General features: G+C 49.1%; 1 protein-coding gene across 16 annotated transcripts in view; it reads right to left on the reverse strand.

Annotated features, from left to right (window-relative positions):
- The window catches only part of SIPA1L3 (signal induced proliferation associated 1 like 3), a 237,412-nt gene that overhangs the window by 138,689 nt on the left and 77,073 nt on the right, over positions 1-21,650 (reverse strand). For 15 of the 16 annotated variants that reach the window (XR_016390937.1, XR_016390938.1, XR_016390939.1 and 12 more), the window contains one exon: positions 2,242-2,308. The exons of the other annotated variant lie outside the window; for it this stretch is intronic. The gene's annotated coding sequence lies outside the window, so the exon portion shown is untranslated. The remainder of the gene's footprint in view (positions 1-2,241; positions 2,309-21,650) is intronic. 16 annotated transcript variants of the gene reach the window in all.

Consider the following 21,650-nt stretch of genomic DNA (forward strand, 5'->3'; position numbering starts at 1 on the left):
ATAGTTGTGCTACAGTTATATAAGATGGTAGCATTTGGGGATGCTGGGTGAAGGGTAGATAATGTGAACTCTCTGTACTATTTTTGTCACTTTTTGTAAGTCTAAAATTCCTTTAAAATAAAAAAGTTAATACAGAATTGTATGGCCATCATCAAAAAGTCTACAAACAATAAATGCTGGAGAGGGTGTGGAGAAAAGGGAAGCCTCTTGCACTGTTGGTGGGAATGTAAATTGATACAGCCACTATGGAGAACAGTATGGAGGTTCCTTAAAATACCAAAAATAGAACTACCATACGACCCAGCAATCCCATTGCTGGGCATATACCCTGAGAAAACGATAATTCAAAAAGAGTCATGTACCAGAATGTTCACTGCAGCTCTATTTACAATAGCCAGGACGTGGAAACAACCTAAGTGTCCATCGACAGATGAATGGATAAAGAAGATGTGGCACATATATACAATGGAATATTACTCAGCCATAAAAAGAAACGAAATTGAGTTATTTGTAGTGAGGTGGATGGACCTAGAGACTGTCATACAGAGTGAAGTAAGTCAGAAAGAGAAAAATAAATACCGTATGCTAACACATATATATGGAATCTTACAAAAAAAAAAAAAGGTTCTGATGAACCTAGGGGCAGGACAGTAATAAAGATGCAGACATAGAGAATGGACTTGAGGACATGGGAAGGGCGAAGGGTAAGCTGGGACGAAGTGAGAGAGTGGCATGGACATATATACACTACCAAATGTAAAACAGATAGCTAGTGGGAAGCAGCCGCATAGCACAGGGAGATCAGCTCAGTGCTTTATGACCACCTAGAGGGGTGGGATAGGGAGAGTGGGAGGGAGACGCAAGAGGGAGGAGATATGGGGATATATGTATATGCATAGCTGACTCACTTTGTTATAAAGCAGAAACTAACACACCATTGTAAAGCAATTATACTCCAATAAAGATGTTTAAAAAAACCAGAATTGTGCCAAGAAACATCCCTTAATGGAAATCTGGCCCCAAGAGACTGTCCCACAAACAAGCTCCAGGTACCCGGGCAGAGCCTTAGGCCAGGATGAAGGAACATGAAGGGACCTAAGAAACAGCCAAGGGAGAGGATACCGTCTAGAATTTTTTTTTTTAACTTTTGTTTTTGGCCACGCCACACGGCTTACGGGATCTTAGTTCCCCGACCAGGGATCGAACCCAGGCCCTCGGCAGTGAGAGTGCAGAGTCCTAACCACTGGACCGCCGGGGAAGTCCCCCTGTCTAGATGCACTCAGTGCCCAAACTCGACTGACTGGTCCCCGCAACTCAGCCAACACCACTATCTGTGTCCAGAGTCTGGACGCCAGAATCTTCTGTTCTCCCACTTGCCACGCTACTAGGGTCTCTTGGTGATTCAAGGATCAGACAGCACCCCCTCTCCCAAGCCCCTTGTGGCATCCTGCCAACAAGGGTTGACATCCTCGTTTAGGAATGCCCCACTACCACCTGGGCTGCCCCACACCCTGAGGCCCCCTTCTTTACTTGGTCGGGGCCAAAGAAACCAAAGAGGGTGCTCACTAGCAAAAAACCCAGAAACCTAATTATAACACATTCAAAATCTTTATATTACAGGTAAGTACTTATCGTGTGTACATAGTTTAATTTCGTGTAACTACCTACACTATACTTTTAGCCTATAGATAAACAGCGCATCCACACATGGGGTGATGGGGCCATTCTGTATCTTAACTGTGGTGGCAGTCACACAACGGCATGCATTTGCCTAAACTCAAAGAACCATAGACCAAAAAGTGAATTTCACTCTGTGTAAAATTTAAAATGGAAATTGAAAAGTTAAAAAAAAAAGACTGTGATACACTGATGGATGCTATGAACGAAGATCTTCAAGATACACTACCACTGGGGACAGTGGGAAACATGCTGCAGAAGCGTCATCTAGCACAGCTTCTTTTTTCTCTATGTAAGAAATTAAAATAATGAGGGTGTATTTGGATAAGGAGGAACGTTCATGAGCAGGAAGAAAGGTCCAGCCAGACACCCACCCAACTACTGATTGCAATGACCTCCGAGGGAAGATGTCAGACTGTGGGTGTTGGGAGGGACAGGGAAGGAGTCACACATCTTTCCCTTGGCACTCTTTCAAATAAAAAATTTTTTAAATAATAAAGACCCTTACATGTATGAGCCGTAAAACTTAAGCAAATGAAAGTCACACAAATCTCAGTACTCAACCTTAGTATGTTCTGGACACTAGTGCTGCTTGAGGGTCCCAGGAGGGCCGAGGTCAAAGACTGTGCATCTACGGAGAGAAAAAAAACGAGGTTACATCTTTGGCCAGCATGAGCCTTCCTGCTGTAGTATCCACCTGTCATTCACGAAGTCACTCCCTCAACAAATATTTATCGAACGCCTGCTGCATGCCAGGCAGCAAGGGTACACCCGTGACCAAGACAAAGTCGCTGTCCTCAGGGGGCAGACACTCCAGCAGGGGAGCGAGACACTGAACAAACGCAATCCTCGGCCAGGGACCAGCGGCGCCTTGATGGAGACTAAGTAGGCTGAGGAGAGCAACGGGCTGCTGCTTCACAGAGAGGTCAGAGGAGGCCTGAGGACAGAGACCTGAAGACAGGAGACCACGAATTGGGTGACTATCTGGGAAAGAGCCTTCCAGGCACAGGGACAGTCACTGCACAGGGCCTGAGGCAGGAGGGCCGGGGGGGGTGGGGGTGGGGGGGTGGGGGGGAGGGGGAGGGGGGGAGAGAGAGAGAGAGAGAGAGAGAGAGCGGGACATGAGGGCAGGGAGGTGACGGGGCAGATGGAAGCCCATTATAAAGACATTGCTTTCAGACAACTGTGAGCAGAGGAGTGGCAGAGAAAAAGCACTGGCTTGTAACTTTGTATTATTATTATTTTTAATTTTTTTTTTGCGGTACGCGGGCCTCTCACTGTTGTGACCTCTCCCGTTGCGGAGCATAGGCTCCGGACGCGCAGGCCCAGTGGCCATGGCTCGTGGGCCCAGCCGCTCTGCGGCATGTGGGATCTTCCTGGACCGGGGCACGAACCCGCGTCCCCTGCATCGGCAGGTGGACTCTCAACCACTGCGCCACCAGGGAAGCCCCAGTAACTTTGTATTATTAATTTATGTTTTTGAATATTTAGTATGGTTGTGCATATTTGAGTGGGTATTTCATGGATGAATGAATGTCTCCAGGCCAAGAAGCCACTGTCTGCATTGCTCACCATCACATTTTGGTTTAGGCCAGGCACTTACTAAGCCAGGGAGATGAGATCTGAGAGGACAACCTAGAACCTTCCTATACGCTAAACAATGACTCTCACTCCCTATGTGCCAGGCTCCATCCTAGCAGAACGTGCCGACTCATTTCACTGCCCCAGTAACCCTAGAGGCTGCCCAGCCAGTCAAAAGTACACTGCAGGTGGGATGAACCCAGGCAGCCTGCCTCCAGTGCCTGCTCCCGACCACCTGGCCAGGCCACATGGTCATGGCGGTCAATGAAGACAGGGCTAACTGCAGGCTGGCAAGGCCTCTCCCCATCCTTCCCCAATGCTGCCATGTCCACATGCCGTCCACATGCCAAGGCCGACCTCAAATGCCAGCCAGCTTCTCCAGGGGGCCTCAGAGGAAGGAAACCTAGCAAGCAGCTGGCCTACTTCCCAGAGTCCAGGAATCAGGATAGCTTCAATAATCTTGCCCTTAGGGGTTCTGGAGAAGCCAAAAGGGGTTCTTAGTTCTTTACCTTTCTCAGGCCAGGGACCCCTGTTGACAGCCTAGTGAAGAAGGGTTTGGGCTCCTTCTCAGAATCATGTGTTCAAATGTACAAAATACAATACACAAGATTACAAGGGAAATCGATTATATTCAGATATCAAAATATCTGTAAAACAGGGCTTCCCTGGTGGCGCAGTGGTTGAGAGTCCGCCTGCCGATGCAGGGGACACAGGTTCGTGCCCCGGTCCAGGAAAATCCCACATGCCACAGAGCGGCTGGGTCCGTGAGCCATGGCCGCTGAGCCTGCGCTCCACAACGGGAGAGGCCACAACAGTGAGAGGCCTGCGTACTGCAAAAAAAAAAAAAAAGAAAGAAAGAAAATATCTGTAAAACAAAACCTAACCTGAGATACAGTAATATTTGTGCTTCTTTGTGAATGCTTTAAATTATGAGATCTTAGTGGTGGGTCCAATAACTATAGTAATTTAGAAAGAGATGAGTGTAAACAGTACCTTGTGATATCTACAACAACTGTAATGTGACATGGAAAACGTTGTTTTGTTGTTTGTTTGTTTTTTTTTGCGGTACCCGGGCCTCTCACTGTCGTGGCCTCTTCCATTGTGGAGCACAGACTCCAGACGCGCAGGCCCAGCGGCCATGACTCACGCGTCCAGCCGCTGTGCGGCATGTGGGATCTTTCTGGACCAGGGCACAAACCCGTGTCCCCTGCATCGGCAGGCGGACTCTCAACCACTACGCCACCAGGGAAGCCCACGGAAAACGTTTTGATCTCTAGCAGCGACAAAGTCACAGGCGTTGCTGATACAACGTGGTTTTTGGCCCTTGTTCAGAAGGAATGGAAATGCTAAATTTTAGTTAGATGGTAGAGAAAATAAAGATGTAATTTTTTTCCCAGTCAACTTCACAATCCTCTAAATTCCATCCAAGGACCCTTCAAGGGTCCATGGACCTGAGATTAAGAACCCCTATGCTAGCCCTGAGACAGGGTAAAGGTGGAGCACGTGCCCAGGGAACGTAACAACTAGGGGGTGTGTGGCAGATTCAGATCCTCGTGAGTTTCGTATGGGAAGGGGTCCTGAGCATTGGTGGTTTTGGTTCATCCTGCATCCATTTCCCTTTCCAGGTCGGCCCTCCGAAACCTCATCTTTCTCACTCAGCCCATGGAATTCCTGTGGGAATGACCCAATCCATGGGTTGGTAGGGAAGGGAGTGGTGTCACAAAACCCAGGCCTGGCCAATAAAGCCACCGCATCTCCTCTTCCCCGCCCCCGGCCTCAGACATGGCTCAGGGTGGCCCTGGAACCAAAGCCAGGCTGATTAGGTCCACTAAACAGTCTCAGGACATGTGCTGGGATTACGGGGAAATCTCTGGGGCTGCTAAATTGGTTGCATATATATGTGGAGCTGCCTCAGAGCCTATCTGACCATAAAACCAACAAAGGACTGCAGCCAAGAGATGGAAGAAAACAGGGTCCTGGCAGCTCTGAAGCCATTACACATAGAATGTTCCAGGCTGTGAGTTCAAACATTTCCTTTTATACTTATGCAGGCTGACCTGAATTTCTATTTGTTCACGCAACCGAATGACTCTCAACTAACATAGAAGGGAAGAAGTGAGTACGGTTCTTGACAATTCCCAGAGCTTACTACCAAGCCACTTAGGAAAGCATAAAATAAAATTAGAAACAGTTACTATACATAGAATCAGCAAATACAGAAAAACACACACTCTTTGAAAGATCAGAAACAGCATCTTGGGTAGTTGCAATCCCTAAAGCTGGTCTATGAAACACTAACAATTTTGATTTTCAAGATGCTTGGCAGGCCAGGAGGGAACCAGAAGCACCCAGAACATTTTCCTTTATCACCAGACTTCCCATTAAAAAAATTCCTGGGATGATCAGGAAGCCCCTGCAATAAAGCTCCTGTAAAATTGTAATCACTGCCTTTTAAATTGCATCAGAAATTGCTTTTCTGCCACTCATTTCCCCCCGCTTTCTTTCTCTAGAGTGATGTTCATGGCTCTTTAAAGGCACATTAGCAGTGACGTGCAGTGCTGCCACGTCCCTCTGAGCTGAGAATCTAATCCCTGTCAAGTGGAGGAAGCTGTGATGTCCGTCAGTTCGAGGTCCCTGATGCACAGGAGGGGCCGCAGCAGGTGCTGAAGGGCTGTAGAAATGGCAGCAAAGGCAGGCTACAGCGCCAGGAGCTCAGCCAGGACCCCAGACATCCCAGGGCCCCTCTCACACCACCTGGGAAGGGAAGATGCCCTTGGAATTGCTTCAGCAACTCCAGCACCTACCAGAGCAACAGCCCTCGCTCATCTGTCACATAAGTCACAGTCACAGGGCTGCACACCTCGCTTCCCAGGGTGTATACCAAGAAGTAGAAGCCAAGATGAGAGAACCTGGGAGTGAGAGCGGGTCCGGGCCTGACTCGTAGCCTGATGGTTCCTCCCCTCAGCCACAGTGATTGGCTCTGGGAGAGACACATGATCCAAGCAAGGCCAATCAGAGTTGGCCCTGGAAATTTTGCTTGCTTACTGGGGGAAAGAAACAGGTGTAAGGCAGGGGCTATCGAAGGCTTCTTTGCCACCTGAGGGAGGGGATGGACACCTAAGAATAAAGTCAAAGGTGAAAGAAGCAGAATCCAGCAGTGGTGAAGGGTGTATTCCTGACAAGAATACCTGAGTGCAGACTCCAGTCAGGCTAGCTCTGAGATTTCAGATCCCAGAGCCATTAACTTCCCTTTGCAGTTTAAGACAGTTTGAGTTGGGGAGATTCTGTCATTTACAACAGAAATAACTGACTGATAGAACTGGAAGGGACCTCAGAAATCAATACAGCGCTCCTTCATGTTCCAGTGAATACAATCCTTGTGGGGAGCTGACAAAACAAAACTATGGCATGTCACTCCAGGAAACACACACACACACAACCATTTCAAGGATGTCAAAGATCTCTGAAGCCTCTGTTCATAGGAACTGGGTGAAGAACTCTTCAATCTAGTCTGATCTGCCCACTTGACAGATAAGAAAACTGAGGTTCAGAATGCTGAGATGACTTGCTTGGGGCCCAGGGCCAGCTGGAGGCAGAGCCAGGCCTCCCTAGAGTCCCAGGAGGTTTCACCTTGAACTCCCCTGAGTATGGTCCTTGGGGAGACAGCAGAGGGTAAGGGGGGTAGCCGGCGAGGCTCCAGGCCTCTGCACCCCCATTCACCTACAGCAGCTCCACTTTTTTCTGTTTTTAAAAATGGGCTTTCAGGGAAGTGTCTGACAAAAGTTCCATTACTCCACAAACAACATCCTGAAAACCAATCGCTTATATCACATTTCAAAGTATTTACATGTTAATGACCTTGGTTTCCAGCCTCGCTGAAATCCTGTGAAGCCGGCATTATTGCATGCCATGGCTCCGGGCGCGGTGCTTCTGCAGGGCCAGCCAGCCAGGGCGCTGCTCTCCTGACCCCAAGGCAGACTCAGCCCGTGCCCCTGGGCCTTCCTGTTCCTGCACTTCTTCCCTCGTATTTCATCTCAACTCACATGGAAAAGACCATCCATTCGCACCTCACCACGAAGACCAAGGAAGGAAGAAGGGGTGGCTGATCTGACTGGTCAGAGCCTGTGACTGTTGCTGGCACCCGCTTTTCCAGTGCACAGAATTAATAGCCCCAGACTGGGACCAGGGCTACTAGCTCTTTTCTCTCCCTGCGCCCAGAGACGGCAGCTTTCTCTTCTGCTTTCTGTCTCGGAACAGGACACACACCCTGGGCACCCAACCTCTAAGAGGGCCTAGCCACATGCACCCCTCCTGACCAAGCGGTGATGGGGGCGGCCAGGTGTCTAAGTGGCTGATCTAGGCATTCAGGTGTCTAAGCGGCTGATCTAGGCATTCAGATTTGAGCTGAAGGAGAAGCAAGCCCACAGGGGCCTTCTGCTACAAGTTGCATTCTCCTTTTTAGACTTTACCAGAGATTCACATTGCGGCATCGGGGACCTACTCCCCTACTAATAAAGTGGTTCAGTCGTCCTTCATTTAGAGAAGATTCCCATTATACCCATCCCCATCCTGTCTTTGAAATAGTGACTTAGGAAAATCTCCATTCATTTAACTGCCTCTACCCACCTGCCAACAAAGAAACGTTGCTTTGCGAAGAGAGGACTTTGCCTTGGGAAAATCTAAGCCCTCAATCACTATCCTGTACGACAGCTGCTGGGATCATCTTGTAATTAATCATGTTTTCTCTTATGACCTATATTCTATTAATAACATACACTAACGATTCAGCACTGGTTCTTTCACTGATTGATTCAGTCCACAAATGTGACTAAGGCTGTACTGCTGACTACGAGGGTCTTACATCCTCATCTTCTGTCCTCTCCCCAGCCCCTCCCCTCCCACAAGGGAAGCATCATGGTAATGGGCTCTGAACACGGGGCTCTGAGGACTTCACTGTGCCGGAGGGTCTAATGGCTGCCCTGCCTCCAGCCCAGCCCAAGTAACTCTGCGGTACAGTGGCACACGACAGACCCCTGCAGAGAAACTGCTCAGGAAAAGCATCAATGCATGACCATCTCGTGCACAGCAGATTGGCCAAAACATCAGAGTCTGACACCGCCAAACGTACTGAAGTTATGGAATAAGGAGAAGTCACTGCAGGTGGGAGTGTACACTGGAACAGACATCTTCATAACAGTTTGACAATTTCTTGTAAAGAGAAAGAGATGGTGACCTCAGTGACGTGCTTCGCCTTCCCAGCTGACTGGGGTCTGGGATTCCCTGCCAAGTTCCCAGACCCACGTGGCCTTGCAAATTCTCATTCTGGCTTGAAGCATGAGGTTTTTGCTTTGATTTTGCTACATGCCAGGCACTGTTGTCAAGTTAACTATCAACTCATTTAACCATCATAAGAACCCTGTGTAGTCGGGTCTACCAGCACTCCCCACTTTTAACAGACCAGAAAACTGCTGCACAGAGTGGGGCAGCCTACCCAAGATCCCACAGCCAGGTAGGTGGCACAGCCAGGAAGGATTCGAACTCAGTGCGTCTGGCTCCAGAACTACCAACAATGCCACTTCCCAAACACAGAGTTAAGAGGAACGGCTCAGCCTTGAGCCCCATCTCATTCTACATTCAGACATTGTTTTCAGATGGATCCAAGACCTAAATGCAAAAGGAAAATACGAGTGTATCTAGACAATGCAGAAGCATATCTTCACATTGGGGTAAGCGAAGGTTTCTCATTCAGGGAATCTGGGAAAGTGTTTGTTCTCTTCACAAAGAGGGCCAGACTCATCCACACAGTCCTCTGCCTCTTCGCCAGTCTGCCTTTTTCCAGCTTGGAATGTGGACATGACACCAGGATTTGAGAGGGTCCCTCTTGTCCCCAGAACACTACTCAGAATAGAAGGGCTGAATTCTCAGGGTCCCCCGGCCCACTGGGGAAGGTGGGTGCAGCAGCCGTCTTGTGGCCATGAGGGGGCAAGAGAGTCAGAGCAGCGCTGGCATTCACTCTGCCAAGCCACTGAGCCACATTATCTCCCTCCAGATGTTATAAGACACAAACAACCTCCAATGTGTTAAAGTGACAATGCCACCTGTGTAGTCTGATACTTGCAGCCAAACGCACTCCTAACCGAAACACCTGCTACATCCAGACTCCAGCAGCCACGTGCTGTGCCATCACCCCAGAGAGTCTGCAAACAGCCACTAACAGGGACCTGAAGGTGTCTCGAAAAGACCCAACTCAGAGGTCAACTTTGGGAATCAAAAATTTCCACCAAGCATGGCTGATCAGAGGCATCCAGAAACATGACTTGGTGCCTGAATTAATTCTCAGAGGACTGAAATGGAGACAGCCTTCTTCCACCCCACAGACCTCTAAGAGCAGTCAGGTAGACCATGATTTTAAAGGCCAAGCCCAGCCCACTGGCACAACTGCTTTGTGGTCTGCTAGCCGCAGGCTCAGGGGCCGGGGAAATCCTGCATAGCTTGTGGATCCTTTCTCCTCCTGTCACCAGGCATTTGCTGGATGTGCCAAGAGTTAAGCCCCTTCCTGCACTCCTATAAAACCAGTCTGTCAGTGTGGCTTCAACTGCCGAGTGCTTTTCCACAAAGCACTCTCTAGACCTCAGCTCATCACAGAACGCTGGTCAATCTACCAAAATAGGTCAGGCTTTATCTTTAATCCTCTTATTCATTATATATATTGAAAGGGAAGAATGAACAAAAACAACATTATTAACAGTGAGAATGTCTAGGGTTACTTAACCTCTCTGTGCCTCAGTTTCCTCATCTGTAAAATGGAGATGAGGATGAAGTAAATGACTCCATGAAAAATGTTTAGAGCAGGATTTAGCATGTAGTAAGGGTTCAACAAAGGTGAGCTACCATCATTCTTATTGCTGGTGACATGGTCAGTTTTTTCGACTGAAGGCCCTTGAGGGGCTTCAAAATCTCACCCTCTGGTCAGCCTGACAGGAAAAGTCACTGCTCTGATTCTGGCCACTTGGGGAAGGAGGAGGCTTGAAGGCCCAGGCCAATGGGCAGAAGCTGGCTGCCATGGCCCAGGGTACCAGGGGCAGGAAACAGACCTGCTGGTGCTAGCTGCCCAGCCAGTAGCCATTCTCCCCCTTCTTCTCGGGATGCTTAGCTAAGACTACATCTCCCAAACTCCCCTGCAGCTAGGGATGGTCAACAAGAGGTAGGCAGACATTGTTGTGGGACTTCAAGGAAAATTCCTCACCAAGAACAAAGAGCTGGACTACACTTTTGTGCCCATTCCCTACTCCGATTCCCACCTGGACTACAGACCCACTGGCTGGACTCTGGCAGTCACAGTGGACCATGAAGCCACCTTAAGGATGAAAGCTTCGTGCTAGCAATGGTTAAGCAGAAAGACAGAAGGATCTTGCTTTACCTGAGGACTGTGGAGCTGCCAGCCCAGCCCCAGACTGCAGATCTCAGGACATTTTACTCACAAGAGAAACCACCTTCCATTGAGTTTACACCATTGTTACTTCTGATCTCTCCTACTGGCAGCCACATGCACTTTCAAATGATACCATGGACTTACACAGCAGATGACCAACGGAGCAGTGTTTTACACCGCAGAAACCCTTCCAGCAACCTGCCACTATTTAAAGTAGAGAGCTAGATACAGCAAGTAGAAAGCTAGATATAGAATTTCCCACAGAACAGGGTTACAATCATTTTGCCTTAGGAGGAGGTAAAATGAGAACAAGATGAGATACACTGAGTCATTCATCCAGCAACTATTAAGCAGTACCCTGCGCTGGGCACTGTGCAAGGCAGGGTGGTAGACACAGTGAACAAAAGCAGACAGAGTCCACGCCCTTACAAAATGCACAGTCCAGAACAGGGGACAGAAGATAAACCAACAGGGAAACAAATATATTCATTAGTACAAACGGTAAGAAATACTATGTAGGAAACCAGAGTGAGTTTCAACACAGAACTGAAGAGAAAGGAGAAGGAAGCCATGTGGAGAATGGAAGTAAGAATATCCCAGAATGTCCATCAAATGAAGAATGGATAAACAACACACAGCACATCCATACAGTGGAATGTTATTCAACTATAAAAAGAATGAAGTACTGATTTGTGTACAACATGGATGAACACTGAAAACATCATGCTGAGTGAAAGAGGCCAGTCACAAAAGACCACATATTATGGGATTCCATTTATATTAAATGTCTAGAATAGGCAAATCCAGAGAGACAGAAAGTAGAGTAGTGGTTGCCAGGGTCTGGAGGAGGGGGACACAGAAGGAGAGTAACTGCTAGTGGGTACACGGTGTCTTTCTGGGTTGATGAAAATGTACCGGAATTAGATACTGGTGATGGCGGCACAATCTTATGAAAACACTAAAAACCACTGAAATGTAGACTTTAAAAGGGTGGATTTTATGGTATGTGAATTATTTCGCAATTAAAAGACACTCAAAGGGCTACCCAGACCGAATTACTGGATTGGTAATAAAGTCTCTAATGAAAGTTAAAAAAACAAAACAAAAACAGAATATTCCAGGAGATGGAGGAGGATGGAGGAAATCTGTTAAAGAAACTCATAGGAGGCCCTCTTGCCTAGATTGCTGTGGAGAGGGAGGGAGGGGTGCTAGGAGATGTGGCAGAAGCTCGCGGGCTGTGTGAGCCACAGTCGGCCATATGCTCTTTATTCTAAGTATGACGGGGAGGAGGAGAATGATGTGTTCTGACTGACATTTTTGAAAGACCCTTCTGGCTGTTGCACAGAGACTGTCGGGCTTGAAAAGAAGCAGGGAGATCAGTGAAGTGGCTGCTGTGACACCCAAGGAGAGATGGTGGTGGCTGGGAGCGCGGGGAGGGCAACAGAATGGAAAGGAGGAGGATGGTGAAGATCTGTTTCAGGTCAAGGACAAACAAGCCTTGCTGATGGATTGGCCGTCGTGGGTGAGGCAGAAAAGGGAGATTCGAGAGTGATCTTCACATCGTCTTATGAGTTTTCCCAAAGTGGTTTTCTGCCAGATTCAAATTGTACACAGCACAATAAGAGCAGATCAGCAAATGCCTGTTGAATGAATTTCAATAAATGACCAGTCACTGCCTAATTTTCTGTAGGGCATATTTTTGTATTCTCAATAAAGATATGAATTCTCTCTCTCCGTGTGTGTGTGTGTATACACACACACACACACACACACACACACATATATTCTCTCTCTCTCTCCATGTAATATCCTTAATTGTACCTGTTTCTCTCCCATCCATGGGTAGATAGTGGTCCACTAGACACCATCAACTCCCCAAACCAGAAACCTGAGAATATTCATACATATACACACACACACACACACACACACACACACACACACACACACACAGGCAAGATAAAGCCTTGGAGTCACTAACAACCAGGTCCTTCCTTCTCTGAGGGGGGCAGAGAAATAGATGAGCCAGTGAGAACTGAGCTCTCGCTTCTGATGAACGACCAGTAGGAGAGGAAACAGAGGAAGAGATGCTGCTCCAGAGATAGGAAGTGTTCTTTCTTTTCGGTGGTGGTGAAAGGGCAAGGAACGTGGTCAAGAGTGGGGAGAAAGCACTGTGAATAAACGTGGTCTAGCCGAGGGGAGAAGCCTCAGTCTGAGGACAGCTACTGCAAGTGAAGCCCAGCAGGAGACAAGTTATAACTCAAAGGGGTCATGAGCCCCTACCCCACTGACAGCCACATCCATACTGAGGGGAACGCCAGAACCCTGGAGGAATGCATCCTTATACGGGGTCTAGGAGCAGGAAAGGGGAAGGGAAGCCGAGCTTCACAGAGAACAACTCCAGGGCCACCACGATGACAGACCACAGCGCAAACAGAGCCCCAGGAGTGGCGAGACGCAGTGGTCCTGTGGGTGTGTGTCCACCCAACACCTTCCTTCCAGATCCACTCTCCCCAGCAATAGGGCTCGTCCGTTTTAGGAGCGGGATGTGAGAAGCATCCCACTGGGTGGCTCTGTGTGGTGGGCTGCGGGTGCCACCTGCCCTGTGCAGCTTCATCGGGACCTGATCTGATGCCTCGACTTCAGCGTTTCTATAATTCCCCTGCCTTATTCTCACAAGGGGCAGACTTGGTGGCGCTGCATGCTTCACACAGCTGACCAAACTCTGTCCTTATTCCATTCTACCAAATGCCTGGGAAGTAGGTCAAAATAGCCTGTCACAGTCAGTTAGAAGCGACTTCTCACTACGCACCACATGAGCCCCTCCTAGGCTGACAGAGGTCCAGGGGAGCCTTTCCCAACACCGACATCATGGGCTCTCCACCTGTGGGCCAGATACCCTCCCAAGGGGGCCTCTAGTGTTGTCCAACATGTGAAGTTTGTTTTGACCACAACTGAGGACACTGCAAAGTCTCCCAGACAGAGTGCTGGGCCGTGTGATGCAGAAGAGCGTGAGTACTATACCCACCACTCCAGCACAACTGACAGACTTTCGCCACTGCATTTTACATAATCAGGATCACATCGCATTGACTTCTTGGAATCTTGCTTTCCCTCGGCTGCATCACAGAAACGCCTCCGAACCCACTGGTAGTGTCTTACCCACTCTTCAGCAGCTGATTTCCATAGTGTGGAGGCGCCATATGTTACCAATCATTCCCTGAAAAATGGGCATTCACTTTACTTCCAGGGTCTCACTTTGTTCTTTGTTTGGCCACTGCAAAGAATGCTGTGGTAAATAACCTTTTGTACTGGGGCCATTTTTTTCTGTAGGGTAGGTTCTCAGGCGTGGTGGTTCTGCATCAAAGGCTACTTATGGAGTATTACATAGTTACGTTAGAGAATGGCTTCCAAGATCAAAGGATAGAACCGTATGTATAATATGTGCTTGTTTCGGTATTGAGTGTCTCTGGAAGAATACAGACGAAATGGGTGTCCTCACGGGAGGGTAACTGGGTGACAGTGGACAGGGGAGGGAGACTTAATTTTCACTGTACATGGTTTTTTGTGTCATCTGACTGCTTTACCACGTGCATGGACTGCTCATTCAAAAATAAACAAGATTTCTTTTTTAGGCTGTCTTCTAAAAAGGTTGCGATGAGTCACATGTCCTCCGGCAACTTGGGAGAATACTCAGTTGAGCTCATTAATGCCCTATATTTTCTCCTTCAAGGTTGTCCCCCCACCCCCTGTTTGTTTGACCTACTGCAAGCTCAAACGTCAAATTTCACCTGCTCACGATAGCCACAATGCGTCCAATTCTACAACCCTTGGGCAGGCAGAAAGCAAACTGCCAGAGATATTAATTTTGACAAGTCAGCCTGGCTGGCACCTCCCAACAGCACAAGAGAGAAACCCAAGCCAGGGTGGGAGCCGGTCTTCAGTGACCCAAGGGAACCAATGGCAAAAACAGAAGCAGGGCGCTCTCTCCTCATGTGCTTGCAGGTCACGCTGTTTTAAACTCCTGCTGGCTGAGCTGCCTCATGAGCTGAGTGGGCCTAGAGCCGCCAAACGCCCAAAGCCTCTGAGAAAGGGCAAGGGAGGCCGGCAGGAGCAGCTGCTGCCTGTAGGCCCTGTATTCTCAAGAACAAGGCCAGAGATGAGAAACAGGAGGGAACGGGGGGATGAAGAACACGCGAGAATCCAGCTCAGACAAACAAGAGGTCTTCTTGTTCACTTCCTACAGGCCCGTCAGCCTCCAGGGCCGGCCCAGAACCAAAGGCCTCACCGGCCACTGTTTTTAAGCCCCACTGTGGCTCACGCAACAGGACGACAAAGCTGAGCCAGTGCAGAGAGGCAGGGCCCCCGAGCATGGCAGCAACACCAACTGAACACACCTGCTGCGGCAACGCTGGCTGGAGCTCTGGACTAACCTGCAGCGGGGAGGGGACTGGACGTGGCCAGAGGAGAAAGCAACGCGGGGAAGGTGCGGGATGGGAGAGCATGAAAAAACGTCTCAAAATCAGCAGCGGGTCCACACGATTCAGGTGGTGGATTGAGGCCATGTGCTACCGTTCTGCAGCCTACACTCCGGCACGAGCTGAGCCAGGTGTGGGGGAGGCCCCAGCCTTAGTTCTAATGGTTCCCACTACCTGGAATGCACTTGCCCTTGATCCTTCGAGACTCAGCTCATCAAGGATGTGTGCATATGAGTGCTGGCTGGAGAGGCCTCTGTGAGCAGGGAGAATGAGAGATGACCTGAGTGAGCACCAGCAGGGAAGGGCCAACAAAGTGCGATGCAGACACACAACGGAATCCTTTATGTCTCTCCTTCCCTTATCCTCTGTGACAAGTCTATGAGCAAGTCCTGCTGCCACTACCTCCAAAACAGATCCTGAATCCATTTCCTTTCTCCTTCTTTGTAGGCCAAGCTGCCAGCACCATCTTTCACCTGGACAACTCCATGACATCCCCCACTGGTCTCCCTGAGTCCACTCTTGCCTTCCTACCTTCTACTCTCCACACACAGAGGGATCAAATAAAACAGGGATCATATCAGATCGCCTTCCTGCTTAAAATTCTTCAACACCTCTAGGAGCTCGTCCCCTTCTACTTTATCCCTCACCCAAATGCTCCCATCACACTGGCCTTTTTTGCCTTCTAAGCTTATTCCTACCCCAGGGCCTTTGCACATTTTGCCCTAGCTATTCTCCAGATCTGCCAGTCAGGTCTCCCTGTGACTGTAGACAGTAATGAGTAGACATGAAAGCTAACTACATGCAACGACATGGACATCTCACAGATGTAATGTTGAACAGAAAGGCCAGACACAAAGGAGCATCTACATAAAGTATGACTGCATTTACACAAAGTTCAAAGTGGTTTTGCTTGGAAGGTAGAAGTGACTCGGAGAGAGTAGGAAAGGGACTTCTGGGGCCTGGAAATATTGCTTTTAGAGCTGGTTACATGAGTGTGTCGTTTGTTAAAGTTCTTCTAGCTACATGCACTTTTAATATGTGCCCTTGTCTTTTTCTGGATGTATATTACATTTTAATAAAAAGTTTAAAGAATTAAAACATTTTGGCAGCCCGTAATCTTTCCTATGATTTGGGAATTTCTTACCTATGATCCTTTGTAGGAGGACGGGCCTGCCTCTCAAGGTAAAATATTATGAAGGCTGGGAACTGACTCTTACTGCCTTCCTTGCAGCCAGGCCATGGGCACAGGATCTGGGCTCTCCTCAGCAGATGCACCCTTCCTCCACGGCTTAAATTTGCCTGCAGAACCAGGGCTTATTCATCTTGGTGTCTGGAACCCAGAGCTGCAGCCTGGCACATGGGAGAGTCTCACTGAGGCTTGATGAGCAAAACCAACCCCCCTTCCCATCCCCTACCCGCCCCCCGACCCAGCACCATAATGACAGGATCCAACGATTCATTCTTTCAAGAAATGTTTACTGAGTGTCTATTTGGTGCCAGGCACTGTGCTAGGCACCAGGGATTCAGGTGAACAGGACACTGGAGCTGATAATTCTAGTAGGAAAGCTGAACAATAAACAAAATAACTAAAAGATATAACATGTTAGGTAAGTGCTATAGAGAAAAACAGAGAAGGGAGATAGGGACCTCCCTGAGAAGACAATGTATGAACAAAGGTTTGAGGCATGTAAGGGAGTGAACCACGTGGGTATGAGAGAAGAGCCTTCCTAGTAGCAGGAAGAGCCAGTGCAAGGGTCCTGGGGCAGGCACATACCCTGGTGCCATGTAAGGAGCAGAGCAAGTGAGGAGAGGAGTGGGAGGTAATGGACGCAGATCGCGTGGGGTCTGGTTGGGGACGGTGAGGACTTTGGCTTTTACTCTGGGTAATAGGGAGCCATGGAGGGTTCCCAGGAGAGGAGGGACAGATCTGATTGGGTGGTAACAGGGTTCCTCTGGATGCTATCTAACCCGCTCCCCTGCCCAACATGGAAACCAATCTCGAAGAGAAACAGAAGTTTGGTCATTTGTGTGGCAAATGTCTATGAGAAATAAACAAGCAGAAGGCTCTCCACCCACTTCCTCCAGCCCATCAAGGCCTCTGCTGGCCAGCAGGGCTTTGCAACATGATTAACGATCCATATCACATTGTAGGAAATCAGACCCTCTTCCACTGGCCACTGGGAGAATCCCAAAAGCAGATGGGGAAGCAGTAGGCCATGTGGCTGTGAGAATGCCTTCATGGTGGCCAGCGAGAGCCAGAATCAAATCCCAGCTCTGGCTCTTAGCAGCTGGGTGACCCATTACTCATTACTAGACCTTTCTGAGTCCAAGCCTGCTTACCAGTAAAGGGGCGGGGGAGGGTAATTTCCACCCCTGAACAGGCCTGTTGGGAGGGTTAAATGAGGTAACAGGGATCAAGGGACTGGAAAAATGCCTGGCACAGAGGGAGCCCTAAAAGATGTCAGCAAAACTGTTATAACTGAAACAATGAAGAAATAATAAGTCTGACGACATCCCTTGGCCAAACTGGACTCTGATAATATCAAGCATAGGGCTGAAGTGAAGGGTCCTCCAGAGGAGAGAGGCCATCAGGTCGGAAGTTTCTCTCTCCCTCTACCTATTCTCCATGGCATCGCTGCCTGGAACAAGCATCATGCAAGCCAGAGAGGAGAGACGGGCCCCAAAGAGTCTGGGAAGTGGGCATCAAACGAGAACAGTAAAGGCACGTTTTTCAGTGCTTCATAGGCAGTGTCCCCCTGGCCCCCTGAAGAGACCCCGGCCTGCATCCGTGTCTTTTACGGCAGTCTAGGGCAACTTCTTGCCTCTTCCCCCAGTCAGAAGAGCAGTGGGTCCATAGCTTGTTCCATGCAAGAAGGGCAAGGCCTCTGGGGGCCTCAGGTCCGCATCTACCATGGGGATAATTTTCACTATAGGCTCGTTCACATTCATTCAGCACATACTTATTAAGCAACCACTATGGGCCAGACACTGCTCTAAGTGCTGAGATATAGCAAGGAATGAAACCATGATCGCTGCCCTCAGAGCTCAGGAGGATGGCGCAGGAAGCAAACAAACGTATGACAGCAGAAGGTGACAAGGGCTATGAAGGAAAATAAAGCAGGGACCGTTTTAGGCGGGGTGCTCAGGAAGGCCTCTCTGAGGTAGCGTCTCAGCCATTCAAGCTGAGACCTGAATAAAGTAGTGAAATTATATGTACATACATGCCCATACATACACATAATCTTGGATATGGCTGTCTGTCTGTATGTATAATATACACACATGCATAGAGCCAAGAACACAGCCCCTGCTGTGGAAACCTAAGGTATCTAGTTTGATAGTGATGCGTGCTCTAGGGCTGCCTGGGATTGGAATCTTCATAAAACCTACACTCTTCCTCCAGGTTCCAACATGCCTTTCCCAACTGAGGATTACTTGTAAAAGGTGTTCCTTTTCCTTTCCCTTTTTCATACTTGGCAGTGAACCACAGACACAGAAGGTGCTCCGATCAGGACCCCACCCCCCTGCAAAGCTGCACAGTGCTCCACTGTACAGATGAGCCTCACCGATTCATCCAGTCCCCTTGTAGTGCTGGACATGTAGGACAGTTCCCAGCTTCTGCTCTGCCAAACGGTACTGTAATGAACTACCTTGGACACACATCACGTCTCACACTCAGGAATATCTGTAGGCAAAAATTCCACAAAGTGGGCTTCCCTGGTGGCGCAGTGGTTGAGAGTCCGCCTGCCGATGCAGGGGACGCGGGTTCGTGCCCTGGTCTGCTGAGCCTGCACGTCCGGAGCCTCTGCTCCGCAATGGGAGAGGCCACAACAGTGAGAGGCCCACGTACGGCAAAAAAAAAAAAAAAAAAAAAAAATCCCTCAAAGTGGGAGTGCTGGGGCAAAGGGAGGGTTGTGCAAAGGCCGTGCTGACATTGCCCAAGTCCCTCCAAAGTGACGGTCCTGCTTTCACCCCCAGCACTGGACAAGCCTGCCTGCTTCCCCACACCACTGCCAGCAGCTCACCTGTTGCTCCTGCCCTTCGGAGAAGTGAAAACTATTATCTCAGCATGACTTTAACTGGCATTTCTCTTATTATATACCATGTTGAATATATATAGAATACACACATAGAATGTATAGAAATACATATTGTGGTATTGTGATTTATAGTAAGAAATATTGTTGGTCTTTGTTTCTGGCACAGAGCTCCTAAAACCCTGGTAATTTCCTAAGTGATAAGAGCAAAGGGAATCTTTTGTTTTGCATTATTTGGTCTTTTGTCCTAAATTCCTAAAATAGCTTCAGAGTAATAAAGGTGAAAGGAGTGTCCTGTTAATTCAGAACAAGCCCCTTTCAACCACACCAGAGTTTGTGAAGGGGTTGATTAATGGAAAGGCCCCTAGGGTAACCTAAGGATAGGGGCATGCGGGGTGGTGCCTGGCTGCCAGGAGGACCAACCTGGATTAGTGGGTTGGAACTTTCAGCCCCATGCCTCGACCTGTGAGGACGGGAGAGGGACTGGAGATTGAGTTCAACTGCCATAATCAATCATGTCTCTGTAATGAAGCCTCCAGAAAAAACCTGAAAGGATGAGGTTGGGAGAGCTTCCGTGCTGGCAGACCCATGGAGGTGCAGGGAGAGTGGCACCCTCGAGAGGGCCCGGAAGCTCCATGTCCCTTCCCATAACTCGCCCTGTGCATCTTCTCCTGGCTGTTCCTGAATTATGTCCTTTTTAACAAACCCGCAATCTAGTAAGTGAATGTCTTCCTGAGTTCTGTGGCTAGCCGCTGAAGCAAATCAACTGAACCCAAAGGAGGGGGTTGTGGGAACCTCCGATGTACAGGTGGTGGGTCAGAAGCACAGGTGAGGAGATTGGGGGTGAGGGGACACCTTGTAGGACTGAGCCCTTAGCCTGTGGGGTCTGATGTTATAGAGAGTGTCAGAATCGAGTTAGTCGCTTGATGTGGAAACCCCACCCCTTTGGTGTCAGAAATGAAGTAGTGCTGCCATAGTGTGTGAGTCAAGGACACACACAGGAGAAGTGTGTCTTTCCCTTACACATATACACAGCACGCTGGTGTGTGACTCGATCCCACCAAAAATGGCTGATGGGTAAACAGTGGGCTCTTACCACCTCCTACCTGTGTGGTCTTGGTCAAGTGACTAGAGCTCTCTAGGACTGTGTCACCATCAGTCTGGGCTGGCATCCCAGCTTTGCCACTTCCTAGCTGAGTGATCAGGGCAAGGTCACTGTGCACCATTTCCTGACTGTGAAGTTGGGATGATGGCAATACTGGCCTCAGGGCGCTGTCGTCAGGATTCAATGAGATGACACAGGTAAGGGACTCGGGACAATGGCTGACATGGCTCAATCAATGACCGTCATCATCATTATATTCTGTTAAATGGGAGCAACCATTTAAAGGTTTTGTAGGTAAAAGAGCTTAGTACAGGGCCTATTAGGAAGCAGCCACTCAAAAGCCAGCTACTGTTAATTATATTACTATTATTGCCTCATTCATTCCCTCAGCAAAACTTAGTAAGGCATATCTTTGACGGAAGGGGTTACACCTTTAACCAAACAGATTTGATCGCTGCCTTTATGGAGCTGACATCACTGAGAGGATGAAAGGCCCTGAATATGCAAGCTGAGTAGTTCAGGGCAGAAGAGTGGGGTGTGCGGTCAGGGCAGGCCCCCTGCAGAGATGTCTCAGGTGAGACCTGAAAGAGGAGTGGCACGGGTAGGCCATAATGGGGGTGGGGTGTGGGGAGCAAGGCAAGGGAGAAGAGGAAGCACTCCAGGGATAGGGAACAAATGCCATGCGTTGAAGGAACCAAAAGCATGGCCAGGTGGCTGGAGGGCCATGAGTGAGCTGCAGGATGAGGCTGGGGGCCGGCAGCCGGCAGGGACCATAGCATGCTCGGCCTGCCAGGCTATGTTGAAGAGTTGGCCTTTCCGCAGAGAACTGCTCTGGGAATGTGGAAAACACAAGGGACACCCCTCATCCTCCAGGGGCTTGGGAATAAAATGAGGTTTTAGTGTCACTACAGTCAGTCAGGAAGTGCAGCCCAACTGGTATCCTCAGGGGTCCTGCTTAAATGACTCCCAGCCCAGAGGTCCTGGGAAAAGGATACAGTAGGTACAGGGCAGGGGGGGAGGGGGTGCGGGGTTGGACACAGGGAACAATGACCCCAACCCTGCCTACAGCTGATTGGCCCAGAAAGAGCACCTGACCTCAACTGGCCTGTCTCAAGAACCCCTTCCCTGGCCCTGGTTAATGAGTCCAAAGGGAGACAGTTTCCTTTCCTTGGGTTGTTTTGGGCTCTTTGAGCCTGTACTGCAAGGTGTACAGCTTAGTCTGTGGATGGTCGTCACCCAGCAGAGGGAAAGGCAGAAAGAGAGACTATGGATATGAAAGAATGAATAAAGCAGACAAGGAGTCGGGGCAGTAACAAGGAAGAGAATCCTGCTAGTGGTAT

This window comes from Delphinapterus leucas, chromosome 20 (assembly GCF_059928025.1).
Source record: "Delphinapterus leucas isolate spDelLeu-1000000601 "Yukka" chromosome 20, BTC_Dleu_Yukka2, whole genome shotgun sequence".
Taxonomy (NCBI): Eukaryota; Metazoa; Chordata; class Mammalia; order Artiodactyla; family Monodontidae; genus Delphinapterus; species Delphinapterus leucas.